The following is a 12,181-nucleotide window of genomic DNA, read 5'->3' on the forward strand; positions in this document are numbered from 1 at the left end:
ATGTGGAAGCATGCAAACAGCCAGGCCTCCTCTCCCAGATAGGAATTTGAGGTGAAAAACCCCCTTTTTGGGCCCACAGTCTTGTTTTTTCCCCATTTTTTGGGGTTTGGGGAGATATTGCTACCAAAGGAAAGCATCACCTGGGTAAGTAAATTCCCGCGGTTGCTTCTACACCCGACAGAGTGTCCCACTAACATCCACAACGCCCCAAATCAGAGATTTTCTCAAAAAATGCAGCAGGATTGTGGCTTGATTCTCTAGAGAAATGAAATTCCTCAGCATCCCCCCTGTTTTGGGAGAAAAGAAAATGGCAATTGTTATTTGTGGCAGCACCAGGGTGCCACGTTGTCTCTGTCACCTGAAGTTTTGCAGCTGGGATGGGGAGGAGTCCAAAGCATCAGCCTGAATTGTGTTTTAAGGAAACTTAACCCTTGTTACGGAGGTGGTTGGACTGATTCAGCTCTTCCAAAGCTCCAAACACTTGGGATCCTGTTGGAAAAACATCCAACAAACCCACAGCGCCCCATGGCAAACCTTCCCAACCCTCAGCGCTCCTCTGACGCCGGGATAAAGTAATTTTATTGTTGTTGCCCGCAGATCAGTTGCAGTAACTCTGTGTTTTTCTGGTACTGGGAGTGGATTCCCTCTTCCATTTTTCCTTTGGAAACTCAAGTTTAATGATTGGAATCGTTGTGATGGGGAATATTGATGTCCCCATCTCACTCATGATCCCTTGATTATCACTCAGCTTTCCTTAGCTGACCGATCCCTGTGCTTGTGAGCCCAAATTAACTCCTTATTAATGAGTAAAACATGTTTTATTTTCATTTGAGTGTGGCTTTTCTCTATTTGGGCTGAGCAGTTTTGCTCAACACCAACTCCAAAAGTTGCATTAAATCCGTTTGAAGCTCTCGCTGCCACTGAACAGGGGATTCTCTGCCTGAGCATCATTAGCCTGATTATTATTATTATTTAATATTTCTTAACTGATTGCAGTGTATTTTGAGCAAATAAAATTAATCTCAGAAGTGGTTTTTTTTAAAAAAAAAAGATACAGAAATGGATTTTGTATCTTGGCCCTGGATGATCAACTCCTTGCCCTGATTCCAGGAATTATCCGTGGGGCAGATTCCAAGGCTGGATGGTGAGAGGTGATTCCACAAGCTGGGACTAATCCTTGTTTTTAATTTAAAAGTTACCTAGATTATTGAATTAGAAAAGAACGTATTTTATTAAATTATAAAATTGTTATTCAATTAGAAAATAATTTATATTTTAAATTAACCTCTGAATTTGAATTTTAAAATTTATAAATTTACTCCTGGCTTGGGGATGCATCCAGCTGCAGGAAAATATCTGTAAGGATGTTAAACCCTGGCAGAGGTCTTGAAATTTAGGTTTTCTGCTCCAAAACCTTCAAACCCACCAAAACACAGATGCAAAAACAGGGATTTAAGGATCAAAATTAGTGTAAGGTTTAATTCTGGTATTTTCAAACTCCAGAGTTTACGTTCCCATGGCAACCGGTATTTTTATCCTCTTGGTTCAGCGCTTGTGAGATGGATCTGTTGGGAAATATTTTCCCTCCTGGGATCCATGAAGATATTGGGGTTGGGACAGAAGAAAAACAGAAATAAATCCCCAGCAGCCAATAAGAAGAATATGCAGGAATCTGGAGGTTGTCCCTCTCTCAACAAACCAGACAAAAACAATTTTGGGGATGCTTCAACCCAACAGTCAGTGGCTCCTTGTGCCTCTCTCCAAAATACACCAAAAAAACCCAAAACTTCTGCTGGAAAAATCTCATTTTTCTTTCTCTGTATCATTGTTAGATTCTCTGCTTTGGGATGAGCTTTTTGGGCTGAGTTGGAACTCCAGGAACTGAGAAAAGTGAGGGAAAATATTCCAAATTTTAAATGCAATAACATTTTCTAGACCTGAAAGAGTATTTTTTCTTTAGAAAATTATTTATATTGAGCTGCTTTTGCTCAGTCAAATCTCATAACCACTTATTACCTGACATTGTTCGCTGGCTTGGTGCGTGTTATAACAATTTCTCAAGCTTTTCAGATCTGTTATGCATTGTAATTTTATTTTTTTTCCTCACTGGAGATAAGCTATTTGGTGGAATTCCTCAAAAAACAGTAAAAATGGAAAAAAATTGACATCTTCTGACTTTTCTATAATTGGGCTTGTTGGTAGGAACCGATACCTGTGGATTGTGTTGGCAAGATGAGATGGAGCGGGAGAGAGAAATGCAGATTTTAATATGGGAAGGACCTTAAAACTGTAGGATTCTGCTCCTAAACCCCCAAATGAGGGGAATTACAGTGAAGAAACAATTCCAGAAATTTAGTCAGGATCTAAATTGGGTCAATTTTCCCTTTTCCCTTCATATTGAAATCCTAGATATTAATTAATTTTTTAAGATTATTTTTTTCCTGTGACCAGGGTGTTCCTAGCATCAACTGGCTCCTAACCATGGGCGAAAACACTGAATTAAGGAAAAATTACAGATTATTGTGCCGTATTTTTTCTCTTGCCTGACTCAAACAATGCTGTTGGCATAGAAACAGCCTTTTGTGGAAAGGTCACCTGTGAGGAGGGTGGTTGAGGTGTAATTCAAGGAGATTACAGGGGATTAGGCTACACTTATATATATATTTTTTATAGAGAGAGGGTGTATCCTACTGTCCATATATTCATAGACACCTGCACAGTTACATATATAGATATTTATATAAATATATTTTTAAAGGAAATATGATAAAGGAGCAATATCCAGGAAGGTTTGCTAAATTAAAAAGTCGATGATGAATGGGGGGTGGGGGTTTTTTTTTTCCTATTTTTTTTCTCTATGTGTTTTTTTTTCCCCCCCATTTTTCCCCCTCTCTCTGCCACATGTGGTGGGGTGATATCAGAACCCAGTGCTGCTCCTCTGTGTTTTTCTCTTGGCTTTAATTAAACCTCAGGCAGAGCTGGAAAAATGTGGCGAGACGAGATAATTGCGCTTATTCCCCGCGCGGGGCTCAGGGAAAAAAGAGAAAAATAGAAATTTGGAGGAGATGTAAAGGTGATGGAGGGTGGCTGAGCTCTGCTGTCGAGGATGATGGAGCTGTGAGATTCGGAACAAGAAACTTGGCTGATAAAAACTACCAAAACTACCAGTTTTCATCCCGTTTTCCAACGCATGTTTACACCCTGCCCCTGGAACCAGGAAAATGAGCAAAATTCTGTTTTTTTTTTTACTCTGACTGCCCTGCATTGCTTGTCTTCTATTTGCTTTCTTTTTGTATTTCTTTTCCATTTGTTTTTTTGATAACACGTGGGCAAGGCAGGTATTTCAAAGGTTAGATGACTGGATAATTGCATTTACATTGGATAAAACCCCCACACCCTGTGCACGTGTTCCCTGCAGCCAGCAGGAGTGTGGTAAAAACCTCCCAGTTCCATTTCCTCCCCACTTCCCCCAAACTGGTGAGGGTAAGGTGTCATCAGTGCAAAATACAGGGAGAATCCCCCCAAAATTCACATCCCCCCCAAAATTCTCCCTTTTTAGAGGAGAGAAAAACATGATTTTTTGAGGCTATTTGCCCTACTATTAAGGAAAATTAAGGAAATGGTTCTGTGTGGTGGAAGGAGCTTCCTGCACCCTGGAAATAATTGGCAAAAAAAAGGATTCAGAGAGGCTACAATATCAAAAATCTCTTTCTCTTCCCTTGCCATGGAGCTATAAAAGATCGTGGTAGCAAACATTTGGCTCAGATTGCTTTTTGGTGATTACAGCTTGTCAGAAAACATTGTTTGCATACTAGAGGAAATATTATATTTTAACTTTGTTTTCATTCCAAGAAGTCAAAATATTGATTTTTATACATATATATAGAGAGAGATATAGATATATTTTTTTTTTCTTTCCATGGTAAAATTCCAAAAGCGTTTTCTGTTTGGACACATGGAAGCAAAAAACTATCGGCACCGTCTGCAGACGTGAAATGTTTTGACATTTTAAAATGTTAGTTTCCAATTGACATTTCAGCATAAAATAGCATTAAAATGGCACCGAGTGAAGCTGTTGATTCAAACCAAAAATTAAATTTCATTGAGGCATTTCAAAACTGAATGTTTTTCTCCATTCTGAACTTGCACTTTGGGAAAAGGAGCATTTATTGCTGAAGAAAAAAAATATTTCTCCCCTGTTTTTTGGTATGAAATAATCCTGACCCACTTGGCTGTAGATGGTGGTCACCACACTGGACCACCCGCAGCTGCCCACTTAGGTAGGGATGAGACAGCAAAGAGGGGATTTTTCCATCTAAATGCAGTTTTGGATAAATCACCAGGTATTCCTTAGCCAAAAAAATAAAAAAATCTCCAAATAATTCATATCAACTTAAAAAAAACCAACAACAAACCCAAAAATTGCATTTATTCCCTCATTGGTTGATGGCCAACGGCACTGGAGGTGGGATGTGTCTATTCAGCAGGGAGCAGCTGTGTAGGAGGTCAGCCAATAGTATCTCATCAGAGAGCTGAAAAGCTGCAGCAACCCTCAAAATCACTTTTTTTATTTCTCTCAGTCCTTGCAGCTCCCATTTCATGGGGAATCAACGGGGGCAGACTTGGAGCACTGATGAACCAGCCATGTCTGGTATGGCGAGTTTGATTGTGCGGCTCGTCGGCTTCAGGAGCTCCCAATTTATTAATTAACTCGGTTTCTTGGTTGATTTATTTGTCTGCAGGTCATGATTTTGAGCAGGTTTTGGACGTCTTGGAGGATCCTCTGGTGAAAGCAGACCCTGGGGAGGGGAAGGCAGGGAGGGATTTGCAAGGTGTGGTGATTTTGGTGTTTTCTCTGATGCTGTTGGAAGCGTTGGAGGAAGGCGCTTTCACTCCTCTGTCTTGGGAGTGGTGGGGAAGAGTCTTCTAGTGAGGGTTTTGTTTGGAAAAACAGCATTTCTGAGTGCCCAAAAGGTGGTGACCATCTGCAGCTGGAGAAGGTGTTACTCCTTCTCATGGTTCTTCTTTCATCACCTCAACAAAGGAAAACAAACCTCTCCTGTTTTAGGGTTTGGGTTCTCTGGTGGTGCCAGTCAGCATCTCCAGTGGAAATCCTCATTTTTTTTCCCTGAGATGTTTTTACCCTCTGACATTTTCTCACAGACTGCTCCTCCTCCTCTTGCAGCCTCTTTCCACAAGTTAGAACTAAGAAATAATTAATAAAGAGGCGATTTAAGCGTTGGGAAAAATTCCATATGAAAAATTGCCACTTCCACTGGGTCACACAATGGTTCTTTAGAAAGATCTCAGGTTTGACCAGAATTGATGGCCAAGGCTACAACTGCAGAGTGCACTTTCCACCCAGATTGCCAAACGAGGTTCTAATTAGTCTCTGGAGATTTCTTGCAATATCTGAAATCACTTAATAGTAGCATTTGATTTTTATGGCAGTCTTTAGGCAGTTGGCTTGAGTCCTGCCTCTGCACAGTGTAGTCATCAATGCAGGGCTGGGTCTTCTCTCTGGCATCACCAGTTTACTCATTGCCATTGTAGTCATTAACTCAGGGCTGGGCCTTTGAAGGGTTAATTAATGTGTTACCTGCTGCTGTTGTAGTCATCAATACAGAGCTGGCTCTTCCCTGAAGGATCAATGTTCCTCGTTGATGTTGTTTAGTAACAGCTCAAAATGTGTCAGTAAAGGCTTTGTAGCCACATTTTCTGGGGAAGTAGAGCATCTAGTTTCAAATACTTTCCACAATTTGCCCTTTTCTTGCTTGGAGCTTGACTAAAAATGAGGAAATTCTCAAATTGCATTGGAAAGAAAGTAACAGAAAATGATGATCTGGGAATGTTTTAATGTTGGAATCTTGGGCATGAACTTCATGGCTTCCCTTGGTTTTCTTTCAGCATTAATCAACACAAATTAGCGTGTCAGTGGCGTGGGTTGGTACCACACCTGACACTCCACAGAGTAAATCCATGCTTGTTCTTCAACTGCCAGCTTTCATTTTGATGGGAAAAACCCCCAAAACCTGCATCTTTCCATGAGAAACGTCTGATTTCCTGGAACTGCATTTTTCATGGAAGACCTCTGATTTTTTTTTTGACGTGCACCGAGCACGGACATTGGCAGTAACACCTTGTACCAAGGGCTACTGATCACATGCAGCTCAAATCTATCACAGCCTTACTGCAGGCTATTAATACTTTATTAACTCCATTTCAACTCTTCCTTAAAGCTCCTGGTGTGACAAGTGTCTCTGCGTAGAAATTATTAAGAAAAGACGGTTTTTAATCGAATTATGGAGCGGTGCTGGGACACGTGTGCGACTCACACGGTGCCCTGCGCAGCCACATTTCTGCAAATATTCTGTGTGCATTTGCATGCAATATAAAACTGGATCTGGGGGGGATATGCTTCCAGACTATCACTGGAAAAGAAGTGCTTCTTAGGTGGTTGTTTCCTGCTGAGCCAACCCAAAGCCTGGGGTTTTGCATGAGTAACCAAAAGAGGACTGAATTTTGCAGAATTTGAATATTTGGAGCCAATCATTTTAGATTAATTCTGGCAAGGGCAATGCCCTGAGTTTTAGAGATCTATTCCCATCCCAGGAAAAGAAGAGTTTTTTGGCTTGTTCCTATCTGTGAGGAAACTCAAAGTTTGAGGATGGTGAAAAATTCTGCACCACTGGAAGATTTGTGCCTCAGAGATGGGAACTTACATTTGCTCTTATTGCTGCTCCCCACATTTAACCTCAAGCTCTCCCTTTCTGCCCAAAATACTTTTTAAATTCATTTTCTGCTCCTCTTTTCACTTTGCTGTGATGGTTTTTTATTGTCTCTCGTTGGTCCCGGCGTATGGAGAGTCAAGCCGGGACATTAATATTGATGCCGACCTCAGTTATTAGGAGCTGCATTTCCGAGTGTGCCAGCAGCATATAAATACTATTACTGGGTAATTAGTGAGCCTCAAGCTGGGGTTGGATTGAGCAGGACTCAGTGTCCTACTTTTGGGATTGGGTTTTGGGTTTTTTTTGTATTGGGCTGTTGGGGTTTTGCCCCAGGAAGGAGCCAGAGAAATGGAAATCCCAGCTCAGGAGCACCTGGATGCTCAATGGAAGAGAAAGAATCAAAACAGAGAGGAATAGATGGAAGAAAAAATATCTGCCAAGGCTTTTCCTTTTTTGAAAACCTCCTGTATTTGAAATACAAAATAATAGTTTCTGAGTTTCCTATGAATTTTCCCTTTTTTTAATTTTTTTTTTTTTTTTTTACTTGTTGCTATCCTTTCTTGCTGGATTTCTTGGTTTGCAATTTCTCTTCCCATGCCCCACTTTAATTTTACTCCTCTGGTGCTATAAAAGTTTGGAAAAGCTTCAGTGTTGCCAAAGGGCAAATGCAACCAGGATTCTCTGGTTGGATGCACCTGAAAAATGGATACTCCTTGCATTCCTCACTCTCCAGCCCTTTCTGGATACAGAAAACCCTTTTATTTTATTGTCTCCCCCATTCACTTCTCCCCAGTAAATACAAGAAGGGTTTTTCCATCCAGATGTAGATGGGGAGACATCCCCAGGCTCACGAGATCCTTCCCTTTACCCCATAGTGAGGCTTTGATTGAAACACCCTGTGAATAATTTAGGGGTGTTTTGCATCTTTTATACCTCTGAACTTCCACTAAAAGGGGTTTTGAGTTGCTGCTGCTGGCGAAATAGCATCTGAAGGTGAACAACCCCTCAATTTTGCATGAGCTAAAAGGGTTGTGAATGGGGAGTTGGGCTTTGCCTCTGAAGTCAGGTAGGTTTAACACATGAATTTCATGAATTAACAGGGAGGAAAGCTGCGGCTCCCTGCTTTGGGGGGCAAATCACTGCAGCTCACTGAGCCTCGGGGGATCACTGCAGGTTTTGGCATCACTGCACCTCACTGCACTCAGGCTTGCAACCCTAACCTCCTGCCCCATGGTACCGTCCCCACTTTCTTTTTTAATTGCAGCTGAGTTGCCGGCTTTCCTTCTGCGTGGAGATGTTTTGGGTGAAACCATCCCATTTTCAGCCCTCCTCACTGGCTGAGGTGTTTAATAGCTTTGCTAGGAGGAGGCACAGCCTTGTTAGTGGCTCACCAGCGGGGCCCTGCCTGTGTCCCCCCGCTTTTGGAGGCTCACGGAGCACTTCAATGGCACTGAACTGAAAGAGAGGAAGTTCAGATATCAGAAAAAAATTGTTCCCTGTGGTACAATTTTTTTGTGAGGGTGGGAGGCCCTGGCACAGGTGCCCAGAGCAGCTGTGGCTGCCCCTGGATCCCTGGCAGTGTCCAAGGCCAGGCTGGATGAGGCTTGGAGCAGCCTGGGATCGTGGAAGGAGTCTTTGCCAATTGCAGGGAGTTGGAAGAATCTTTAAGATCCCTTCCAGCCCAAACCCTTCTGGGATTCTCTGATTCTCTGACTTCTCTTTTCAGGGCTGACTGCCTCCCAGGGCTGCGTGAGTATCAACATGTGGGCTTGACAGAGTGCCTGTGTCAAGCCACTGGAAAAGATCTTAAATTCCCAAATAATTTCTTTTCCGCAAAACAAATGAATCTTTAGAAGGGCCTTTCCTCACAGTTGCTAAGCCATTTAATTTATCTGAGTCATTTACAATTTGTGATGGGCCTGTTAATAGCCTGATGTGGGTATCAACATCACTTAGATGTGGGGGTCGTTTTCTTTCTTGTTTTCCTTTTTTTTTTTTTTTTTTTTTGCCTTTTGGGTTTTAATTTCTTGCTGGATTTTCCCCCAGAGGCACAAAGCTGTGTTTGGAAAACGTCAGCTCTGTCTCCCCAGCCCCTTTGTCATGCCGGTGCAGCTCGGGCTGAAAGCGCAAACCGCAGCCCACCCATGGGGACGTGCTGCCCTGCTACTACTTAACTGCTTCAAAGTACCTGTCTGTGATATGAAACATGCCATAAAACCAATATATTCCAGATGTCCCAGCAAATTCCCCTCAGCTCCGCAGTCCACCTGAAGGCAGTCCACACAGCGAGGTTCCTCGGTCCCTGCTGCCTCGCTCACTGCCAGAAGGAGCCGTGGTGGCTCATTTGGGCTTGCAGTTCGGGACGTGGCCATTACTGGGCCAGGGTGATGACCCCAGGTTCTGCTCCGTGCAGTGTGGGGTGAAGACTTCAGCCACTGATGTCCCAGGGGGTGATTTCCCTCCATGGGACTGGGGGAGATGGGGTTTGCATCCTTAGGTTTGGGGGGTCTTTGTCCTGGAGGGGATTTCTCTCTCCATTTTTGGTTGGGGGATCTCCATCCTTGGAGTCTGCAGAATCTTGTTGCTGCTGGTGCTGAATAGATCACACTGACACAGCTTGAGGTGTGGTGAAAGGAAGAGAGAGTTTATTTTTCCTCCCAGGATTTACAGGTTTCTGACCACGGCCAGGGATTGGATGGTCAGGATAACACTTTCTCACTGCACTGGCCATGAGAGATGCCCATCACAACATATGTAACAGAAGGAATGTACACATATCTATGTTTACAGTTACTGTCCTGGGAAAGTCTTAGAAAACCATGTCAGCAAGCTCAAAAGATGAGTTTTCAGGGCAACAGAATCTCTGTCCAATCTCTGTCCTCAGGGTTGTGAGGGTCCTTGGGTTTTGAGGCTCTACATCGTCAGGGTTGGTGGATCCCTATACTCAGGGTTAGGAGCTCTATCCTTGAAGTTTGTGAGTCTCCATCCTTGGGTTTTGGAGATCTTCATCTGCAGGGTTGGGAGATCTCCTTCCTTGTGGTTGGGGGAATTCCCAACCTTGGGGTTAGGTGGATTCTTCCTTGTGTTTTGTGCAGCTCCATCCCTGAGGCTTGAGCATCTTCACCTTCAGAGCTGAGAGTGTATCTCCATTTTTGGGATACGGGGATCTTCCTTGGGTTTGGAGGAAAATCTTCATCCTTGGGGCTGGAGAAAAATCTTCATCCTTGGGGCTGGCAGATACATCTGGGGCTGGCAGACCTCCATCCTCAAAGGTTCTCCACCTTCAGGTTTGGGTTTGGACACCCGTGTCTGTCCATGGAGGGAGGACCTCTGTCCTCCATCCTGGATGAAGCCACAACCTCCTCCACACCACAAGGCCCTCGTTGCTCAGGGACTGCCCTTGGACAGGCTCATACCCTTGGACAGCTGCAGATTTTGGATGATGGGCACCTCTGTGAGCAGAGCAGCTTCCCAACCTTCCCGCCAGCTCAGCAAATATGACCTTAATTGATTTAAAAGCTTCAGAGAGAACACGTTGAGGGGTGTGTTTGCTGTTGAATTGGGCATTTCCAGGAGACACAGCCAATAATTCCCTTGGTGTGCTCTGTGTAGGTCCTGGCTGGCTGGGAGCACCATGGAAAAGCTGGAATAACAACCATGTAGAAGGCAATGAAGTAGGTACAAAAGCTAAAATTACTATTCATCACTAATACGTTGCATGGCACTAATTAATTTTTAAACAGCCTCGCTGGGGACCTCATTGCTAAAACATGATGTTTTCTTCTCCGGAACTATAACTGTTAACTCCAAACAAAGCAGAAGAAAGTCAGGAAGGACGAGGAACCGCAGGTCCATTAGGCTGCATCTGAGTTGCCTCCTCTGATGGCCAGATCTGGTGGCCACTGTGCCTGGGGGGATGCTCTGTTACACCCCTCTGAAGGGATTTTTTTGGGCTGGGGAGTCAAATCCAGCTTCCCAGGAGTGCAGAAATCTTGTCTGAGCTGCAAGCTTGCTGGAAGGAAAGGGAGAACTATTTTTGATTCTGCTCTCACCTGTCTCACTTTACCCAAGCGTGGCTTTCCCTGAATATTTTTAACTCTGTTTTATTACTGGTCTCACAAGCCTCAAACTGGGGGATTGCTGTCAGTGCACTCACTGACATGAAAGTTATTTAATTCAGTCTTTGTGAGTGTTGAGAAGAGACTTTCCTCAACCTTTTCATTGCTGTTGACATCTAGATCAACACCCAAATTTATTTATTTGACATTTCCCATTTCCAATTAATCTGTGAAGTATTCCCCTTAAAATGGTCTGAGCTGGTAATGCTTTATCTTCCATTTAATGTTTAATTATTCTTTAATTATTTGGGCACTTTTCTCATCACCACTTTGAGTCCACCTATTAATTCCTTTTAAGTTTCATCATCTCCAAAAGAAGGGAAATTCAGCAAGATTTTGCTGAGTTTATTTTGAAAAATTTATCAAGTTCAGTAGTTCTACTTACACTTCTTTATTTTAAAATTAGGAAATATGATGGCTTGGGGGCAAATCTTTTTTCACGTTCTCTGGGTCTGATGGTACCAGGATCCAGCCTGAGCCAGGCTATGTAGAAAATTACAATTGCACCATTGAAAAAGTGGATTTTTTTGCTGTTGGAGGGAGCTTTTGCTGTGTGCCAGTAGCAGCCCTGGGGTCACGGAGGGCTGAGGCTGAGGGGAGCTCATGGCCCCCCCAGGCGCGGCGATTTCTGTTTCCATATGGAAAAGGGATGTGGCATCTGGTTTCACTCCCAGCAGCTGGCAGCTTGAAGCCTGTGTTTTGCATGGTGTGGAGTAAAGAGAAAATAAAGTGTCGAATTGTTTGGCATTATCAAGGATTTCTGCTCCCCAGGACTCCTGCATAAAGAGATGGAAATTTTAGCTGCTGGAGCCAAGAAACACACAGAAGTATATGAATTTATTACATTTTATCTCATTCCCTCGCAAACAGCGCTGGAAATGTCAAAAGATCATCTATTGTTTCATCGTTTAGAAAGAATTTTTGTTTTCTAGTTGTAATTTCCTTGATGCCTGGCTGTGGGGAAGGAAGAGAAATTGGAGCAGGAGCTGGCAGGGCTGCAGCAGGTTGAACATGCAGGTTTGTCTGGCCATGGAGCTACATGCATTTAAATTTCTCACATCCCAGGTTTTTAATTTAACAAATGTAATTAAGGCTGGGGTAGGTACTCGGATTATTCATTTACTCCAGATGGAAAAAAAATTAAATTGAATGCAAATTCCGTAATCAGACATGAAGTTGAGGATGTCGGACGTGATGGGGAAGTGTCAGCACATTAATCGGACCGCTTTCCCTAAACAGCACCCAAATCTAAGAGCCAGGGATTATTTGAATAATTGAGGTGGCATTTGATAAGATATCTGATTGCTGATATCTCCTTAAGACGGAGCCCTA

At 43.1% G+C, this 12,181-nt stretch overlaps 1 protein-coding gene across 3 annotated transcripts in view; it reads left to right on the plus strand.

Moving 5' to 3' along the window:
- The window catches only part of PKNOX2 (PBX/knotted 1 homeobox 2), a 92,423-nt gene that overhangs the window by 33,124 nt on the left and 47,118 nt on the right, over positions 1-12,181 (plus strand). Inside the window, exons 2-3 of one of the 3 annotated variants that reach the window (XM_088066776.1) lie at positions 10,344-10,409; positions 11,782-11,866. The exons of 1 other annotated variant lie outside the window; for it this stretch is intronic. The gene's annotated coding sequence lies outside the window, so the exon portion shown is untranslated. The remainder of the gene's footprint in view (positions 1-10,343; positions 10,410-11,781; positions 11,867-12,181) is intronic. One more of the 3 variants, XM_088066774.1, reaches the window with a different exon arrangement.

This window comes from Pseudopodoces humilis, chromosome 25, assembly GCF_049639895.1.
Source record: "Pseudopodoces humilis isolate 2021_Gansu_Grassland_sample_001 chromosome 25, ASM4963989v1, whole genome shotgun sequence".
Classification (NCBI taxonomy): domain Eukaryota; kingdom Metazoa; phylum Chordata; class Aves; order Passeriformes; family Paridae; genus Pseudopodoces; species Pseudopodoces humilis.